This window comes from Monodelphis domestica, chromosome 1 (assembly GCF_027887165.1).
Source record: "Monodelphis domestica isolate mMonDom1 chromosome 1, mMonDom1.pri, whole genome shotgun sequence".
Classification (NCBI taxonomy): Eukaryota; Metazoa; Chordata; class Mammalia; order Didelphimorphia; family Didelphidae; genus Monodelphis; species Monodelphis domestica.
The window spans coordinates 626001840-626021492 of record NC_077227.1 but is presented as its reverse complement, the minus strand read 5'-3'; the positions used below and the strand labels follow the sequence as shown (position 1 = coordinate 626021492).

Here is a 19653-nt window from a genome sequence, read left to right as displayed (position 1 = left end):
TAAATTAATCCAGCACCTACTTTTATTTATTAGTTGAATTTTTTTAACTTTTAATTTTATTCATATCTGATTTTTCAGGACTTCCATTTTGATATTTCATTGTGGATTTTAATTTGTTCCTTTTCCAGATTCTTAGTTTCATGTCCAATTTTTTTATCTGCTCTTTCCCTCTTTTATCAAGATATACCCTTAGAGACATATATTTTCCTCAAAGTGTTCTTTTGTCTGATCTCATATATTTTGGAAGGTTCTCTTATAATTAATTCTTTTAGACATCTCTCTGGCTTTTCCATTGAAAGAGAATCCCTCCTCCTATTTTGGCTCCATTCAATAGGCTCCATTTCAGTTGGCTCCATTCTCCATAACACTTGTGGACCAATTTAAAGATGTTCCATCTGGAGACATTTGGTCAACATATTCCAGATATAGAAAGCTACAGCAAAATAGTTTTTAGCCAATAACAAAAGGTATAACTTCTCCAAAAGTGTTATTCAAATGTTAATTATTTTTATTGTATATCTCCATGGTCCTGAAGACTTCACTAAATTGTTTTTTGGGCAATATAGGAAGGAAAATAATGATTTGATTTTTTTAAACAAAATTTTAATGAGTTATTCTGCAGTGTGATTTATAAGACTTTACACATCCCCTATTCCAGTAAAACTGGACAGAATGAAACTAAGTCTTAGTTTTAGTCTTGACACTTAGCCCTAAATCAAATTTAGGTTTGTAGTTAGATGGAAATTTAAAGGAAATAGCAAATGCTTATTTTTCTGAACATGTGTTTGAAAGTAGCAGTAATAACATTTAAAGCTGACATTTACATAGGACTTTTAAGGCTTGTGAAATGGTTTGTTCCCGAGTTTTCATATGATCCTCATATCAGTATGATTAGGTATCACAGAATCCTAGAATTTGACAATGCAAAGGAAAGGGACATTAGGAACTATCTAGTCTGACCTATATACACGAGAAAAAAAAAATATCAATGATTTTCCTAATTTGACCATGAGGGAAACTAAAGATAAAGTTGTTAAAGTCTTTGTTCATGGTTATACAAGTAGTTAGAATTAGAAGCTAGATTTATTCCTTGATATGTTTCTAATATAAGATCAACATTTTTTTTCTTTTATACTACATTGTCTACCTGTGGCAACTAGTAAAACATAAGAATGTGATTAAGACCTTCCGTAAGAATTCCTCTATTCTCATCTTTATTAAGCATAGTTAACCAATGGAGATACTATAAATGCTCTGCTATACTAAACAGCTGTTTTGTGGTGCTTTCAACTCTAGTTAGTATGAGTTGAAACCTTTATATAAGAATAACAGTAAAAGGATTTATAGAATTGGCAAGTTTGAAAAAGTATAAATAGATATATTAAGATTGTATGTGATCAAATGCTATTGCCCTGGTGAAGCATGAAAAATTTTAATTTTTAAGAGGTAATTTGATATAGTTTTACAAACAGTTATTTATAAAGTATTTTATTATGTGCTGGAAGAAAATACTCATCAATCTAACCCATGATTTCTCAAGTTATATAAGGTTAAACTGTGATTATTTTTTAGAGCATTCCTTTATTTGATTGTCCTATTGACAAATCTATTCAGTCTGGATTTAAAAAAAAATTAAAGCATCTAATAACCACCTTGAGAACAGTTTTCCCCCCCTCAAACTGCACCCCCCCCCCATCTTGTATAGGGACTCTTTATAGTCTAATCTCATTCTCATGCATATGGGAGTTTTGACCTGCCCTGTTTCTGTCATTGGCCAGTTCATCCTTGCTTAGGCAAACTGGTAGACCCCCCCACCCCCCACTTCCAGCAGAGCTCATTATATTAATTCCAAATCCAGTGTTGATGCTGATCAATTTAGCCCTTTGTAGTGTGGAACTTCAGAGCTCAGGAGATCCACTAGCCTCAGCCTTCCCAATACCAGGGATTACAGATATGTATCACCATATCTAGCTACTGTTAATTTACATTACAATACTAATCACAAACCATAAAATTTCAAATTTTTTTCTCTTCAGATATATTGTCCAGAAATATGTAAAAATTATAAGATATGGTTTGAATCCCAGCTCTGCCAAATTAGGCAAAGTGCTTAACAGTTTTGTTGTATGAGTTGTTTTCCTGGTTCTTTTTCATTCTCTGTGCATCATTTCATATAAGTCTTTTTTAAGTTTCTTTGAAACACTTCTGTTTACCATTTCTTATAGCACAATAGTATTGTTATATTCACATACCATAATTTGTCTGGCCCTTCCCTAATTGATATATATTCCCTTAATTTTATTTATTAAATTCAGTGACATTTTCATGTGCATATATTATTGCTGTCATTCCATTGTAACATTAGAATCATAAATAGGCTACCATTCAGCACTTCTGAAAGAGAAACTGCATTTTCCTTGATGTTTGAAAGTGATGATAATTCATTGATACAGAAATTGCAACCAGTCTTTGTCCATTATCTTTCTCTCATCTGTGTTCTCCCATAAGTCATCCACAAGAGGTTTACACAATAATCTAGCCCCCCATTAGATGTCTTGAAATTTTATGAATACCAGTAATCCATCTCTCTCTCACTTACTATGTGACTGACTCTTCTTTCTGACTCTTCTTTCTTTTTCAGTCATAAGTTTCTTCAAATACATTCCTTTCATTGCCTCTACTATGTAATCATTGATGCAGCCTACTCCAACCCATTGGGTAAGGTTTAATGGCCCCATATACTGATCTCAGTTTTATTCTTTGGAGATTGTCGTAGCTAATGACTGTCAGTCATATTTAGCACTGGAAGGAAGCTATTGGAAAAAAAAAAAGAAGGGCTTCCATTTCAGAGAAAAGCTTCTGGTAATGAAAAATAATATTCAATTTCCTAAGGGCACATTCTTGGCCCAGTTCATTGCCCATCTATAGTGTTTATTCAAGATGGATACATTGATAAACCATTTCTTTAGGTTACTCAACTACATAGCATAGTCTGGACAATAGGCATTTTCCATTTTCTTCTTTTTCTGGGTAGAGAGTCAGGAGTCTTTGGAATGTTTTTGTCCTTTCTACCTTTGCACCCATCTAAATATACACACAGCTGTTAAGTGTCTGAGGCCAGATTTGAACCCAGGACCTCCCATCTCTAGGCCTGGCTCTCAATCGAATGAGCTACCCAGCTGCCCCCTCCACCTTACCTTTAAGAAAAAATGGGGACTCCTTTTTGGCATTGAAGGTCTTCACAATCTAATTCAAATCTACCTTTTCAGCCTTACTACTTATCACTTTCCTCCACACTCTCTAGAGTCTAGTCACACTGGCCTATTTGTTGTTTCTCATACATGACATTTTCTTACCTGTTTCTATGTTTATCCAACATGCCTAAAATAAACTCCTGCCTCATCTTCACATCTTGGAATCTCTCACTGCCTTCAATATGTAGCTCAAGTATTTTTTTCCTATATAAAGTCTTTCCTGATCCCCCACATTACTTCAATTTTACTTTGCTTTATTCTACTTAAACACACATGTGGTTCTAACCCCTTTTAGACTATAAGCTACTTGAGGTCGATTTAATTTTTGTCTTTGTGCCACCGGTTCCTGGCATATTGCCTTCTATATAATAAGCACTTTATAAATGCTTGTTAATTTATTTATCATCTAGTGCAGGGTTCTTAACCTTGTTTTGTGTTGTGGACCCTTTAGGCAACCTTTAAAACCAAAATAAGAGAATTGCAAAAGAAACCAATTATATCAAAGTATTATGAAAATATTTCAAGAACAATTTTATAGCCCTTGGATAAGAATGCTTGATCTAGTCCAATTCTTTCATTTTTACAGATAACAAAATTGAGACTCAGTGAGTTGAGTTGACTTCGTCAGTGGCAAAAAACAAACAAACAAAAAAACAAAAACAAACAACAAGTTTTGAACTTGGGTCCTTTGATTCCAAATGCTATTATGCTATACTTCTCTCCTTGTTGTTAGATTTCTAATATTGTAAGGTATCTGAGTATAGTGTATATATGAATTAAGTTTCAGTTGAATTTAATTAGATTGCAATTAGACCCTACAGTTTTAATAACCTCCTCAGTCCTGGACTGTCCCCCCCAAAAAGAATATTTTTCTATTAATGGGATTCTTTGGGCATCACCAGAAAACCATTTGGAACCATGGTCAAAAGGCAGCATTTCAACCTTTTTGAGTTATTATTATAATTTTTATTATTATAACAACTTAATTGAGTTCTCTTTACTACAGTTACTAGTGATTTTGTGATGCCATACCTCTATTTGTTTTCTAGATAACCTGCTTCCTTCTCTTTGAAAGCACCATCATTAATATTATTTTTAAAATTAAGCATATATAGATATTAAAATCCAGAGATGCAACTGTAGGGGTAGAAACAGAGAAGAAAAAACACTGTTTGATCACATGGGTTTATTGGGATATGATTGGGTATATAGACTCTAAACAATTACCTTAGTGCAAAAATCAATAATATAGAAATAGCTCTTGATCATGTAAAACCCAGTGGAATTGAGCTTTGGCTATGGAAGGGGGTTGGAAGGAGGGGAGGGAAAGAACATGAATCATGTAATCATGGAAAATTTTTCTTAATTAAATAAAATTTGAAAAAGAATATATGGATATTAGTTTTAATTTGAGAATTATTCGGAGAATTTCCTTTTAAGGTTTAATAGAATTTCTTGGGAATTACCCTTTATGTTGGGAATCATCCACATAAATGTGCTAGTGAATGGCTATTCATTGTTAGAGTGGATAGAGTTCTAGACCCAGAGTCAGGAAATCTTGGATTCAAATATAGCCTTAGATGCTTCTTAGCTGTGTGACCTTGGTTAAGGTCACAACCTCAATTCTCTCATTTTTAAAATGGCAGTAATAAAAGTACCCACCTTCGAAGGTTGTAGTGAGGATCAAATGAAATAAAATTTATAAAGCTCTTAGCATAGTGCCTAGCATGTAGGAGGTACTCTATAAATTTTAGCTATTATTAAAGTGCTTTGCAAACCTTAAAAAGCCATTTCAATACTAGCTATGTGATACAAAGTACAGTGGAAAAATTGTGCATTTTTTATTTTTTTGTTTGCTTCAGCCTCATGCATTAGGGCATAGTTACATATCTTTTTTTTTAGGAGATTTTTAAATTTGTTTCCACATGACATACTTATCAAGAAATGAGGATTGTAAACTCCTAGATGTGATATCACTCTTTCTATTAAAGTATTTCCTTTGTAACTCTCTAAATAACCTGCTGTAATTCATGAGGTGTAAATATAGAAGTCAATGAGAAGTAATTAAGAAGTTTGGAAACACAAGATCATGAAGGAGAGATTATGCACCCTGTCAGCAAAGGATTAGAGGTCATCTTTAAGTTTAATATAAAACCTACATTAGGATATTGCAACTTGACAATAATCAACCCAGAGACTGACCTCTATGAAAAGAAATATAGCAAGAAGAAATTGTCTATATTCAATTTTTTTTAGACCTTTGAATATGAAGTTTCAGTTTCCACATTTTCTGTTGAATGTTTACTCAGAGAAGTCCCAGAAGAAAGGAACAAAAAATAGTTAAAGTTTCAGTAAATAACACTTTTGAGGACAGGTCAAAGAAATTGTATTAATAGACGAGAGATTCTCAAGATGCATATAGCAATATTCTTTAAATATATGAAATGTCATAACATATAATCATGATGACTAGCTGTATGACCCTTGACAAATCACATCACCTCTGACTGCCTCAGTTTCCTCATCTATGAAACAGGGATAAAAACAGTCCCTACTTTACAGAGTTGTCATGAAGGTCACTTGAGTTAATATTTGAAAGACTTTTAACACAGTGCTTATCCCTGTTTCTTAGTTAAGGAAACTGAAACAGAAGTTAAATGTATTGTCCAAGGTCACGTAATTTTTTTTCTGAAGTGAGATAAGAAGCCAAGTCTTCTTGATTCCCGTCCCCATGCCCTATTGCATTACCGATGTGCAGATCACCATTAGGGAGAAGAACACTTTAAATACTTGGCTGCATTTAGTGGTATCTATTCTGATGACTGATCTTTGATCAAAATTAAAATCTGTCCCCTCTTCTTTACTCTACACTACTTTTCTTTACACTTTGAGAGTGACAAAGAACAAAAATCCACTGTTAAAAGGAAACTGACTTAAATGTCAGGAATTTGAGAGAATCCTTAAGAAAGACTTGCATGGTACCCCTTTTGCCTTTCTATCCCCAGAACTTAATATAACACCTGTCAAAAGTAAATATTTAATAAATAAATGTTTATTGCCTGGCCGTCTTTAATTTTGTGAAATTGAATTGAAAAACTATGTGTTTTAGGATCTGTGAGATGCTGGGTATATTGCCAGTGATTAAAGGATGGGGTATGGACCAGAGATTTTAAGGACAAGGTCAAATACAGTGACTTTTCTGAGACAGACAATGCATTGTTCTACCTTTTGTGACAACTTTTCCATAGAAACTCCAACAACTTTTCACATACTGCAGAAGTGCAGTTTTCCCTAAAGTCACGTCCTTACATATTTTCTTTCCTATTTACCTTTATATTTACTACCTGGATCTGAAAAAATGGAGGGTGAATTTTAAAACCTGAAACTCAAGAAAACAGAGGTATAACATCAAACCAAACCTACAACAATCCTTTTTTTCTTTGCTAATAAAGTACAAATATATATATATGCATATATATATATAGTTCATGAAATATCTATGTAATCTTTGATTTTGTCAACATCCAACAAAAACACAACTTTTCCATATTCAGCTAATCTGCTAACTCAATAGATGGAAAAATACAGGTTTATCTGAGGTAGCTTTCAAATGAGAGAATAGGAACCCATAAATGTTGATTTGGGGGAGATTATGAACAAACTATTATTGTTTGTCTGCTCTGTGTGCCTGCTCTTCAGTATTTTAAATTATTTAAGTGTTTTTGGAATGAGATATTGATAATTTAGATTATAAATAACATTAAAATATGTACTTTTACAACAAATTTTTTTTAAAATTTTGCCATAGTTTTTCTGTTATAGGAACTAATTTTTCAAGGCAATAAACTGATTTTCTATTGTTACTATCAATTCCATTTTTGAAGTGGAAAGAAGGTATAGGAAAGGTGAATTTTAAAGAAACTTCATATCAATCTTTGTATGACTTCATGTTTCAGAGAAGAAGTTCTCCTCTTCTTGACTGACCATTGATCTCACTTTATCAAGAGCTGCTTTGTAAGTACTGTTTACATCCCTGAAATACATACATTATAGACTTGATAGTTAAAGTATTGTGTTTTGTCTTGACTATGTTGAAATTCTTTTATCTCTCCAAATGTCTGTACTCCAAATAGTACACTCATAATAAATGCTTGTTGAATCAATATAAGTACCATTATAATTAATAAAATGGTTTTAATATAGCCTAGGGTACTTCATTTCCCAAGGGGAAATAATTGTAAGAAGAAAATATAAATGTATAAATAATCAATCACAGAAGAAAGATTAGGATAATGGAGTAACAAACTCTGTCCTTTTATTAAATAAAAACACTTCATTGTAGTGCACAATATTATTTATGAGTGAAGTTTTAGACATCAATTATATCCAGAATATTTTATATCACGATATATCTAATTATGCCTAATGCTTGGGTGATATAAAGATCGACTTCATGTGGCCTTCGGTAGTATGTGAAGGATTAGCACGTTTATTTGAGACAGGGAGACAGTTTAATATAGTTTTAAATATTATATTTGGGGGCAGGGAATAGAATTGAAGCCCTGATTGTGTTACTTATTAGATGTGTGATGTGGGGCAAGTTACTTATTCTCTCTGAATCTTGCTTTCCTTATCTAGAAAATTAGAATGTTGCTTTTGCTACCAGTTATTGTAGAAGTACGTTGGTGAGATTCAAATGAAATAAAGTAATAGAGCACTTTGTTAACCACAAGTACCATAAAATGTAAACTTTATTTTGGACCAGACCTATGATCTAATTCAGGTGGAAACACTTTTTTACTAAAACAGTCTGTTGACTTCTCTGAAACAATTTTAAAGAGTTGCCTGGGCTATTTAGTCCTTTTTAATAATAATGATAATTTATTTTTATCTATCATTTATTTTTTATTCATACATGATATATAATTTATACATTTATACATATTTTATTCATATATTTTATATGTAATTTATCTATAATAATAATTAACTGAATTAGTACTTTTTCATAGGCATTGTAGGTCAGAGATAGGATTTTTACTCTCATTTCTTCCTTTCTTGAAGTCCAGTTATTTCTCCTCTGTTCTGCCATCTCTCAAAGTATAATTATGGGCAAAGTAAATGTATTTTTTGCCTACCCCAATTTCCAAAAATTGAGTGATACAACTTTTTGTTAAGAAGGAAATTGTGTTTATATCCACATAAATATATTTAATATTATATTATATATGTGTCAAATATTATATAAAACATAAATAAACATATAGAAATATGTCTTGTTTATTATTGTCCTTAAATATTATCCTTATTTGTATTATATATGTTAAGAATAAACTAATATCCTGCAATTATTGTCCTGTTTTCCACTCAAAATCCTGCAAAATTTCTGTTTCTTTTTCTAAATTTCCTACCTTTGGTTTTTGGCTTTCACCTGGGGTTTATGTTGAGTTAGTGAATATTCATTTTATAATTGTAACTTGCAGTCAGATCTCTCCTGCCTTACCTCTGCAAATTTTGTTTCAGAAAACTTCCATCAAGGTTAATGATCACATATTAGCAATAGGTACAAGGTACCTCATAATTTCCAATATTTTATCAAGATATCAGAACTTAATAAGTATTATGAAAGCAAATTTATTGGTAAATTTCCCTTATCTAATTTTAGTGTGGTGTACTTGTATTATTCCCAAGAGATGACTCATAGTCTGTGTTCTAACAGGCAAAGTGAGGTGGGAGTATTGAGTGATTTAAATCAGTGTAGAGGAATAATTGCAACCTATTCTTTCCACAGCAGGCAGGGTCTGAGGTTTATAGGTCCATCACTTTAACTCCTCGGTTTGTACAGTCACTGCTTACTTCTAATTACTGCTTTGGTCTTACACACAGATTTAAAAATAAAATATAGTATTATAAGTCCTCCATGCCAAGTGTTTTAAGATTTATAAAAAGTTATATACTTTTAAAATTCTCCATAACTGTGATGTCAATGTCATCTTCATCATCATAATCATAGCTCCCACTCATATAGCACTTTAAAGTTTGCAAAGGTCATTACATATTATTTTATTTGAGTGTCAATATCATCATTAAATACCTATGTATTATTCAGCAAGAAATTTTAAAATTAAAAACTTGAAGGGGAAAAATTATGACTCCTACTTTCCCCTCCCATACTCAGTAGTTGCATTTAAGCCTTTTCAGGTACAAATAGCACATTTTTCCATTGTCACCAAGATTACAATTAAGGAATAAGGTTTCCATATTCTATATTGAATGTCTGCTTCTTCCACCACTCCTGCCTTTGGAGCATTTGGCCATTGTAAAACATTACATTCACCCAATTGTAATTCAAAAGTTGTTTTTAAAAGAATCATGCATAAGATCTCCTTCAGAATTTACATGATTGTCATCTTTTGGATATCCTCAGTGAATCTGGAACTATAAACTCAGAGTAACTGATATTTTTTAAATTGCTATTTTGGATCCTACTATATCATACTTTTGGGTTTTTTGAGTTTGCATTCAGCTGAATCTCTCTCAGGCCTTTTTCCTGTGTACTATTATCAAATTTGATCTCTATCCTGAATTTATACAGTTTAAAAAATATACATATATATATTTAAAAATAGATTAAAATCTGCCTTTTCTCTCTCACTTCCCTCTCCCAATTGAGAAATAATGGAAAAGAAAACCTCAATTATAAATATGCATGATCAAGAAAAATAAATCCCTGAATTGCTCAAATACATTAAAAATGTGTGAAATATGTCTCAATTTACATTCTTCTGAGTTCGACACCTTTCTATTATGGGATGAACAGCATGTTTCATCATGACTTTTCTGGATCATGGTTGATCATTACATCAATCAGAATTACCAAGTATGTAAAAGTTATTTGACTTTGTTAAATTATTGCATCATATAAACTACTTTCCTAGTTCTACTTACTTTTACTTTGCATCAGTTCAAATATATCTTCTCTGGCTTCTCTGAAATTATTCCCTTCATCATATCTTATAACAAATACTATTCTATCACATTTATATATCTTAACTTTTTTTAGCTATTCCCCAGCTCCTGGCTACTCATTCAAGTTTCCAGTTCTTTCCCCCCCAACCCCCCAATAGGAGCTACTATAAATATTTTTGTACATCAAGTTTGTTTTGTTTAGGACTCTTCCCTCCCTTTGTGTATCCTTCTTATCCCTGCCTCTCTCCCTTCTCTGATTTCTTTCCTTTTTCTCTATAGGTATCTTTCAGGAGGTGGCCAGTGAATTCTTCCATTCTACTTTACCCTCCTTTCTAAGAAATTTGGGCAGTTTTCTTGAAATATAGTTTTTAGGCTTTTTTGGGGGGGGGGGTCATGACTTTCAGCTAATCAAGGGATTCTTGAATAATCTCTCCAATCTGTTTTTCAGGCCATTCATTTTTGAGATAAATTACATTTTCTTCTATTTAAAAAACCTTTTGACTGTTTCAATATTTCTTGTCTAATGGATTAATTTCTATTTGGTCCATTTTAATTTTCAAGGAGTTAGTTCTTTGTGTAAGAATTTGTACCTCTTGTTCAAAGCTGGTTATTCGCTTTCTAATTCTTACTTTTATAGCTCTCACTTATTTTTTTCTCTACATGTATTTAATTTATAAAACTATTTTAAGTTCTTGCTTCATCTCTTTTAGGAATTCTAGTTGAACTTGTGCCCAAGCTTTTTTTTTTTTAGGTTTGATTTTTACGTTTTTAGGTTGATTATGAAGGTATTCTTATTCACTTTTTTCTAGACTTGTGTTTTGAGTATTTTTGTCACTATAATAGTTTGTTTTTTACAATTAGATTTTTTTGTTTGTTTGTTTGCTCTTTCTTCCATTCTAGTCTGCTTGCTTTTTAGGGGTATTAGGTATTGAGTTATTCTAAGCTCTCCGGGGAAGTTAAAGCTGGGGATCTGCAAGTATTAAATATATCCAAAGTTGCCCAATCCAGGGCAAAATGTGATCAATATATACTCCTGGAATGCTTTTTAATAAGTTATTTTCATCAGAAATTTTTATACTTTTTAAAAAGTTGGCCAATTTTGCTTTTTTAAGAGTTATTGCATTCACCCTTTTGTGAACCTCTTTTTTCATTGCTTCTCTTTCTTCACTGAATTTTTCTTATATTACTCATTTGAATTTTTTTTTTTTAGTCTTCCAAGAATTCTTTTTTTGGGCTTGTGTCCATATTTCTTTAAAAAAATTTTTTTTTTTGTTGCTTCTGACTTTACTGTCTACTTCTAAGTTTTTATCTTGCTTTTCCTTTTCAACATAGTAACTTCATGATTGGGCTCTTTTTGTTGTTGTTTTTGGCTCATTTTGCATCCTATTTCTTATTTGCAACTTTATATTCATTTTGGGCTCTGGTCCCACCATAGGAATAAGGAGAGAGGCACAGTGCTGTTTCTAGAGTTATATCTTGGGATTTTGAAGTTTTTAGTTTTTCAAAGGTGCTTGTGATCTGGAGAGAGATGTGCTCACTGATCTCTTGCTTTTTCCTCTGGTTTTTACCTAGGAAGATCCATGATACCTTGTGATTCTTCTAAGGGTGCCTATTTCTTTGACACTACAAGTGATAATGTCCCTCAGAGCTGTCTTGCCTGAAAGTACTCCTCTCCATTCTTGATTATGACTCAGAAGTGGTTATCCTTTCCCATTCTGACTGCACCATGGTATTTTTTCCCTCAAATCTTGCCAAAAAACTCATTTTTCTTCCTTTTATCTTATTTTTTTCCTTTGACTTTTGTTACTGATTAGTTTAGTCTACCCTGATCTTTTAACTGAATAAAGCTAATTGGGGTGAAGCAAAAGCTATTTTGAGTGTGTGCACAAATTGCCTACATAGCCACCAGAAACCAGAGACTGTTTCAAGGAAAATATCCCCTGCCAAGGTATCCCTCAATAAAATATCAATAGAAACCACTTTGGTGACATCCAAAGGAAAGCCACCCCACATGTCTTTTTAGTAAAGCAGCTTGTCAGCATTCAAAATAACATGTTCCAGCGGCTCTTTGAAGAAGAGAAAATGTACCACATTTCCATTTGCTGCAAATGGAAAATGGGTAACTTCAGTCATTCTTCTTTGACTCTGCATATGTTTTGATTTATGAGTCTTGTAATTATATAAACCCTCAAAAAAAGGAAAAAAGATGGTTCTTTAATATACAATTGTGCCCAAACTTGAAAATTTGAAGAAAGTCTAAATATTTTGTCTTGCACATAGCTTCTTCTTTCCACTTTCATGGCTAATACTCAGGACAAATTCAAATTAATTCATACCTTGGTAGTTCTGAGGATCACAGAACTAGAGTTTTTAATGTTCTTCAAGAGCATCTAGTCCAACTCCTTCATTTAAAGACATAAGAACTTAAGCTCTAGGGATTTAAATGACTTGCCCAAGATAATAAATGTTAGAGATAGGATGTGATCAAGTTTTCTGACTTTAAGTCTATGACTTAAAAGTCTTCTTACTATTATCCTTTCTTCCATGTTTTTTCTGTTTCTAATTAGTCCTTTGTACATCAGCCAAAATATTATTCCAGATATAAAAGTCTAATCACATCATGCCTCTGTTGAAAATTTTTCAGTTTCTTTCCTACTGCATAAAATTCTAAATCCTTTGTTTAGCATCCAAGCTTTTCCATAATCTTGTTCCAAACTATCTTTCCTTTTTTTCTTTACTCTTTATTCTAGACAGACTGTTATGTTTAATAGTCCTAAATTCATCCTCTCTCACCTCCACGCATTTACATACTTTGTTCATCATGTCTAGAATGAACTCCTTTCTTACTCATTCTCTCCTTTCTCTTTCACCCCAAAACACATTTCCACCTGTTGAAAACCTTCACTTTCTTCAAATTCCAAAACAATTTTTCCAGAAATACTTTTCTAAATTCCCTCAGCCTGAAGTGATTCCTTTTATCCTTGACTCCATTATCAGTTTGAGTTCACATATAAACTTCTACTTTAAAAAGATTTATAGTTATTTTTATACCTGGTTTATCCCTACTTCTTAGTAGGGTTTTTCAGATATTTCTTGACTTGAATTGTTATGCACATTGTAAGATATAAATTAAGGTCATAAGTTTCGGAAAAGGAATATAGATGATTAGTGAAAAGTCAAGTAGAATCATATTTCTAGCATAAATAATCACATAAAGCCTGATTGGTTCTATAGCATTTTTTTTAAAGTTATAAATATCACTAGATTTTAGTTGTGAATCTTTTGACATGGTTGGTTGAGCATTTCCAGGTGTTATGACCATCCAAGACTATGATAAATTGACCCCTGTGGTTAAAAAAATATAGTTTTAACTCCTACCCACTTTGATTGCTCAGAGGTATAAACTAAAGACATTTAAATAAAAAAATTACTATTTCTGAATAACTCTTTTAAGATGAAGGTAGGAACAAAATTGTATGTTTATAAATGACTGTCTTTAAGAATGCGATAGATTTTTAAAAGTCTAGACACATATTTGGCTTATTTCCAAAGAATAAGGAAAAGAGAAATTCTGGAATTTGCAGACAAATAAGCTTGATATTAAAATACCACAGTGGTCCCTATTTTCAAAGAATCTGTTGTTCATCAGGGACTTAAGGAATATCTATAATTTGGCAAGAACATTAATGACTCAAGAAGAGTGTATAATGAGCTTGGCAAAGTAAATTGGATTTAGATTGGGGAATTGCCTTAAATAACAGATTAAGGTGAATATACAATGAAAAAAAACATAAATTCTTAACAGGGGATTGAGATTTCAAATCATTGGGATCAAAAAAATGAAATGTATAGGTCTGATCTGCCCATTTGGAAGCATATTTTGATAATATTATGCAAGATTATTTGTCAAGGGGAAACAATATAAGAAAACAAATTATTTAAGTAATTAAAGTCCATAAAAGAGATGATGAAATTCCAAATCAGTGAGGTGATAATGAATAAAGAGGTAGTAGCAGACATGAGAATTTTTATGAAATGAGACCTGGATATATTAACAAATGGACTTAGAACCAGAGAAGGTATTGAACAAGTCAAAGACAATTAGAATCATCTACAATTATAGCCTGGGCTAACAAGGAGAATTATGTTATTTATCGAAATGAGGGACAGTCAGTATAATAGGGTGAACATAATTAGTTCAGTCAGAAATGTGGTGGTCCAGCAATATATCACTCAACCAACAAGTATATTAAACATTTAGTATGTACTGGCCACTAGCCTAAGCATCAGAGATAGAAAGGCTAATAACGATAAGCCCCTATTCTAAAGCATACATTCTAAAAAAAAACTTTTGTATATATTTTTATTGTATTATTCTGTAATGCATTGTAGCATCCCCCCTTCTCCAGAGGGGAAGATGAGAAAATGCTTGTCAAGAACTTAGTACAGTGCCTGGCATAGAATAGATGCTTATTTCCTTCCTTTTCTCTTCAGACCTACCCTAGCTTTAGAAATTCCCTTTCATCAGATGAATGGAAGATGGCTTATAGTGTGTAGAGATTCAAGCCAGGAAGACCACTTAGAAAGATATAGCAGCAGTCACAGTGAGAGCTAATGAGGGCCAGAACTAGAATTGTGTATTAATAAATAGAGAAGGGGATGTCTACAAGAGATTTTTGTAAAGTTAGAAAAGATTTGATTTGGCAATAGATTGGATATATGGAGTAAGAATGAGTATCAAAGATGATTCTGAGGTTGAGAGCCTGGATGCCTGGGAGGAAAAACTCTGATTGACAGTAATAATGAAATTCTTGAAGGAAAAGGATTTGATGGGGAAGGATAATGAGTTCTGTTCCAGACATACATCCGAGATATCTATGGTTGTCCTATTTGAAATGTCCAAAAATTGTTAAAGTTGTTTGACTAGGTCAGCAGAGAGGTGATGACTGGTTATATAGATTGGGGAGTCAATGGAATCCAGGGGAATTTATAAGATCATCAAGGAAGATCATTTAGCAGAAAAAGAGAAGGGGGACTAGGACAGAGCCATATAATTGTGGGCTTAATATGGAGAAAGAACTAGCAAGGAGTCTGAGAAAGAATAACTTGACAGAGAAGATGAGAACTAGGAAAAATTTGTATCACAAAAACCTAGAAGATAGCCGGCAGTAAATGTTAATAGAATACCTCAGGGGAGATATTACAGGGTAGATCTGGGAGTTGTCTGCATAATGATCCTAATTGAAGCCATGAAAATGGATAAGACTGCCCAGAGAATATAAATAGAGGTTGGCTAAGGACAGAGCCTTGGAAATTATTTTTTTCTAATTACATGTAAAAACTTTTAACTGTTTTTTTTTCTTTTTGATCTCCAGATTATTTTCTTCAAACTCTTCCCCCCTTTTTAGAAGGCAAACAATTTGATATAGATTACATGTGTGCATTAATGCAAAACAGTTCCATATTAGTCATGTCCCAGAAGAAAGCAGACTCCTACCTCCCAAAATAAAGAAAAGAAAAAAGGAAAGTATGCCTTGATATATATGGGACACTATCATTTCTTTCTCTGGAGGTGGATAAGATGGCATTTTTTATTATAAGTCCTTTGGAATTATCCTGGATCATTGTATTGCTAAGAACAATTAAGTCATAAACAGATAGTCATGCTACAATGTTACTGTTACTGTGTATGGTGTTCTGGTTCTGCTCACTTCACTTTGCATCAATTCATATGTCTGCATGTTTTTCTGAAAGCATCTTGTTTATCATTTTTATAGCATAAATAGTATTCCATCATAATCATATACCACAATTTGTTCAGTCATTCCCAGATTGATAGACATCCCCATACTTTCCATTTCTCCTCCACCACAGAAAGAACTCTGAATATTTTTGTACATATAGGCCCTCTTCCTTTTTTTAAAAATTTCCTTGTGATAAAGACCTAGTAGTAGTATGACTGGTAAAAGGATACATATAACTTTATAGCCCTATACCCACAGTCCCAAATTGTTGTCCAGAATGATTGGACCAAGTCACAGCTCTACCTGTAGGATGTGTGTCCAATTTTTTATATCTCTTCCATCTTTGTCATTTTTCTTTTCTGTTATATTATTTATGCATGAAGGGATAGTGGTAAACATATGAAGTGATTTGTCAAGGGTCACATAGCTAATAAGTATCTTAGGCCAGATTTGAACTAAGGTCTTTTTCACTCCAGGCAAAGCACTTTATCTATCATGCCATCTAGCCACCAGAAAGATTTCTAGTAGCAATGTTATGTGGATTGGTTCTTGGATTTATCTGTTCAACATTTTTGTTAATGATGGATAATGATATAAAAGGGGTATTAATCAAAATTGTAGCTGACAAGAAATTAGGAAAGCTAGATATTATGTTGGGTGACAGAATTAGAATTCAGAGTTATCTCGACAGGCAGGAATTATGGACCCCAAATCAATAAATTTAAATTCATTGTGAAGATAAATATATATTTCAGTTTTTATGGGTTTTTTTAAGTACTGCAAAAGAGTAGTAGGAGAGATATGTAGCTGGAAAGCCAATTCTCATTAAGAAGTTCTGAGTGATTTAGTTGAACATCAACAATACAAATCAAATGTGCAAGGCATCTACTTTTAAAAAGTTCTCTGCATTTTGTTTTCAGTTGCCTTAATAAATCATATCAAAGAAAGTAATATTCCCACTCTGCTCTTTACTTTTAGACCATGTATGGAATAGCAATAAAATAGGAGTCACCATTTGGTAGAGAAATGGATAACTTATTTAAATAAATCTAGAAAATGATGTTTAGGATGGAGTGGGGCTAGAAAACATATTTTAAAGGAAAATTAATTTATAAAACAATTATTTAGAATTTGCTATGTGCAATTAAATTCTGTGTTTGAGATTTAAATTTAAATGAGCCACTCTAGTATGTATGCACATAATTTAATCGCAAAGTAGAATATAGGTGCCATAGATGAGGTATGAACAAAATGTTATAACAATTTAGGGATGAAAAATAATTATGGAATTGCCTTTAGAGTCTATCCATTCACAGAAAAATGATCACTTTTCTTCAGGGACAAAGTTTATTTTTTACCCTCAATCCCCATGAAAAAATAATACAAAATCCCCCCCCCCAAAAAAAAACTCATTTTTTTCTCTAGTTTAGCACTATTGGACTTTTGATTAGTCCCAAGACAAAATTTCCAAGAAAAACTCAAATTCAGGAATTGTGCCCAAGGACAATTCTAGGATTCCCACATTATTTTAAAAAAACATTTTGGGACCATGACACCAAAAGGTACTCTCACTAAATATATTGTTAATGTGGAACCTAAGAAACTGTTTTTTCTTTCCCTCTGCCCAATATTTTGCTATTAGAAAAATCTATTGTGATATTTATATATATTAAGATTATATATATTTAAATATATAACAATATATAAAATATAAATTTAGATTATAATATATATTAGATAGATTTAGAATTTGCAACTGTAAATATATATTTGCAATTCTAAATCATTATTTGTTAGATCACCATTGAATAAAATATTCAGAAAGTTGTTAAATGTGTTTTTCGGGAAAATGTTACTGAAACTATTAAAATGTTGTTTAAAGGTTCATAGTTGATATTTAACACTAGTTGAATGTTGTCAGGCAATGATCCTTCCTATATATCCTTCTAATTGTCATATCCTCTCACCGCCATCATGTTCTAGTTCAGAGACCCAATGGTCAACACAATTGTCTTCTTGCAGAATTTCTCTGGTCATCAAAATTGATGTCTATTTAAAAAATATATTTTACTATGGTCATTTCATCTTAGTGTGACATCCAACATGCAGACTCTCATATTCATATTTTACTAAATTCTACAATATAGGTGAAAAGAATTTTAAAAATCTTTTTTGATCACCTCATTTTCTAGATTATAGAACTAACACATAGTTAGGTTAGTACTTACCTAGAGTTAGCATACAAAATAAAATTGAGACTCAACCCATTTCTTTTGGCTGTATTTTTTCCTCTCTACCATACTTTATTTCCAAATGCCTAAGTCTCTGGTAGAATCAAGGTGACAGTTTAAAAATAGCAGAAACATTATCCTCTGTGACTATCCTTCCATACAAATCAAAACAAAATGGTTTCAAAAAGACAGAAATCCAAATCCCAACAACCAGGTGAAGTCACAGAACTCTCTTGCTTGATTCAACACAAAAGGTATGCAGAAAAGGTTAAATTCTTAGGTATAGGGGAAAGAAGAAAGGTCCCAACACCCCTCTCTCAACTACTGTGCAGAAACTCTTGGTGGGACTCAGTCCTATAGTGGGACCTCAGGGAAAGGGATGCAACCACCACAGATTTCCTTGCTATCACTATGTGAGGCTTGGGGTTTTAACCATGACTGACAGAGAGGAGCAGAGGAGAGGGCTGGCTGATTGGTGCTTTCAACCACCACACTTTACCTTTGGCTTCTGCTGGCAACTGGGGAGGATTTGGTCTCAAGGCACAGTAGCTCTGCAGGTCAGCTCAACTGGACAAATCCAGTATACTAGCAGAGCAGAGAAAAAGCCCCTAGAGGGCAGAAAAGCTCAAACACACAGAGCCAGCAAACAACCAGAGAAGCAAGTGTATAGCCCAAAAGGGGGGGGGGGAGAGAAAAAATATGAGTAAACAACAGAAGAAAAAAAATTACAATTAAAAGCTTCTATTCAGAAAAAGAACAAAAAATAGATGGAACAGAGGAGGACCAAAGAATATCAAGCAACACCTTAAAAATTCCAGTGAATTAGACTCAGGTTCTTGAAGAACTCAAAAAAGAATTCAAAAAACCAAATAAGAATGGTTGAAGAAAATTGGGAAAAGAATTTAAATAGCAAAATACATCATCTGGAAACAGAGGCTCATAAACTAAAATGAGAAAATAATGCCTTGAAAGCCAGAATTGACTAGGTAAAAAATGAGGCAAAAAAATTAAAAGTCACAGAGAATGATCTACAAAGAAAAATAGATCAAAAGGTAAAGGAGAATCAAAAAGTTACAGATGAAATTCAGTCTTTAAATACTAGAACTGAACAATTAGAAACTAATGACTTCAGAAGGCATCAAAAATCTATAAAACAAAATCAAAAGAAAGAAAATATGGAACTAAATAGTAAACACCTTATTAAAAAAACAACAAAAAAAAACTACTGACCTGGAAATTAGATCCAGGAGAGAAAATTTAGGAATTATTGGACTACCAAAAGGCCATGACTGCTCCCCGCAAAACCTAGATATTATACTACAGGAAATCATCCAAGAAAACTACTGTGATATCCTTAAATAAAAGGGGAAAATAGAGATTAAAAGAATCCATATATCACTTTGCAGTAAATCCCCAAATGACAACTCCCAGGAATATTATAGCCAAATTCAAGAG

General features: G+C 32.5%; 1 protein-coding gene across 20 annotated transcripts in view; it reads left to right on the top strand.

The window, feature by feature from the left end:
* The window catches only part of PLCB4 (phospholipase C beta 4), a 470050-nt gene that overhangs the window by 167703 nt on the left and 282694 nt on the right, over positions 1 to 19653 (top strand). For all 20 annotated transcript variants that reach the window (XM_056813908.1, XM_056813900.1, XM_016427842.2 and 17 more), the window contains one exon: positions 7211 to 7268. The gene's annotated coding sequence lies outside the window, so the exon portion shown is untranslated. The remainder of the gene's footprint in view (positions 1 to 7210; positions 7269 to 19653) is intronic.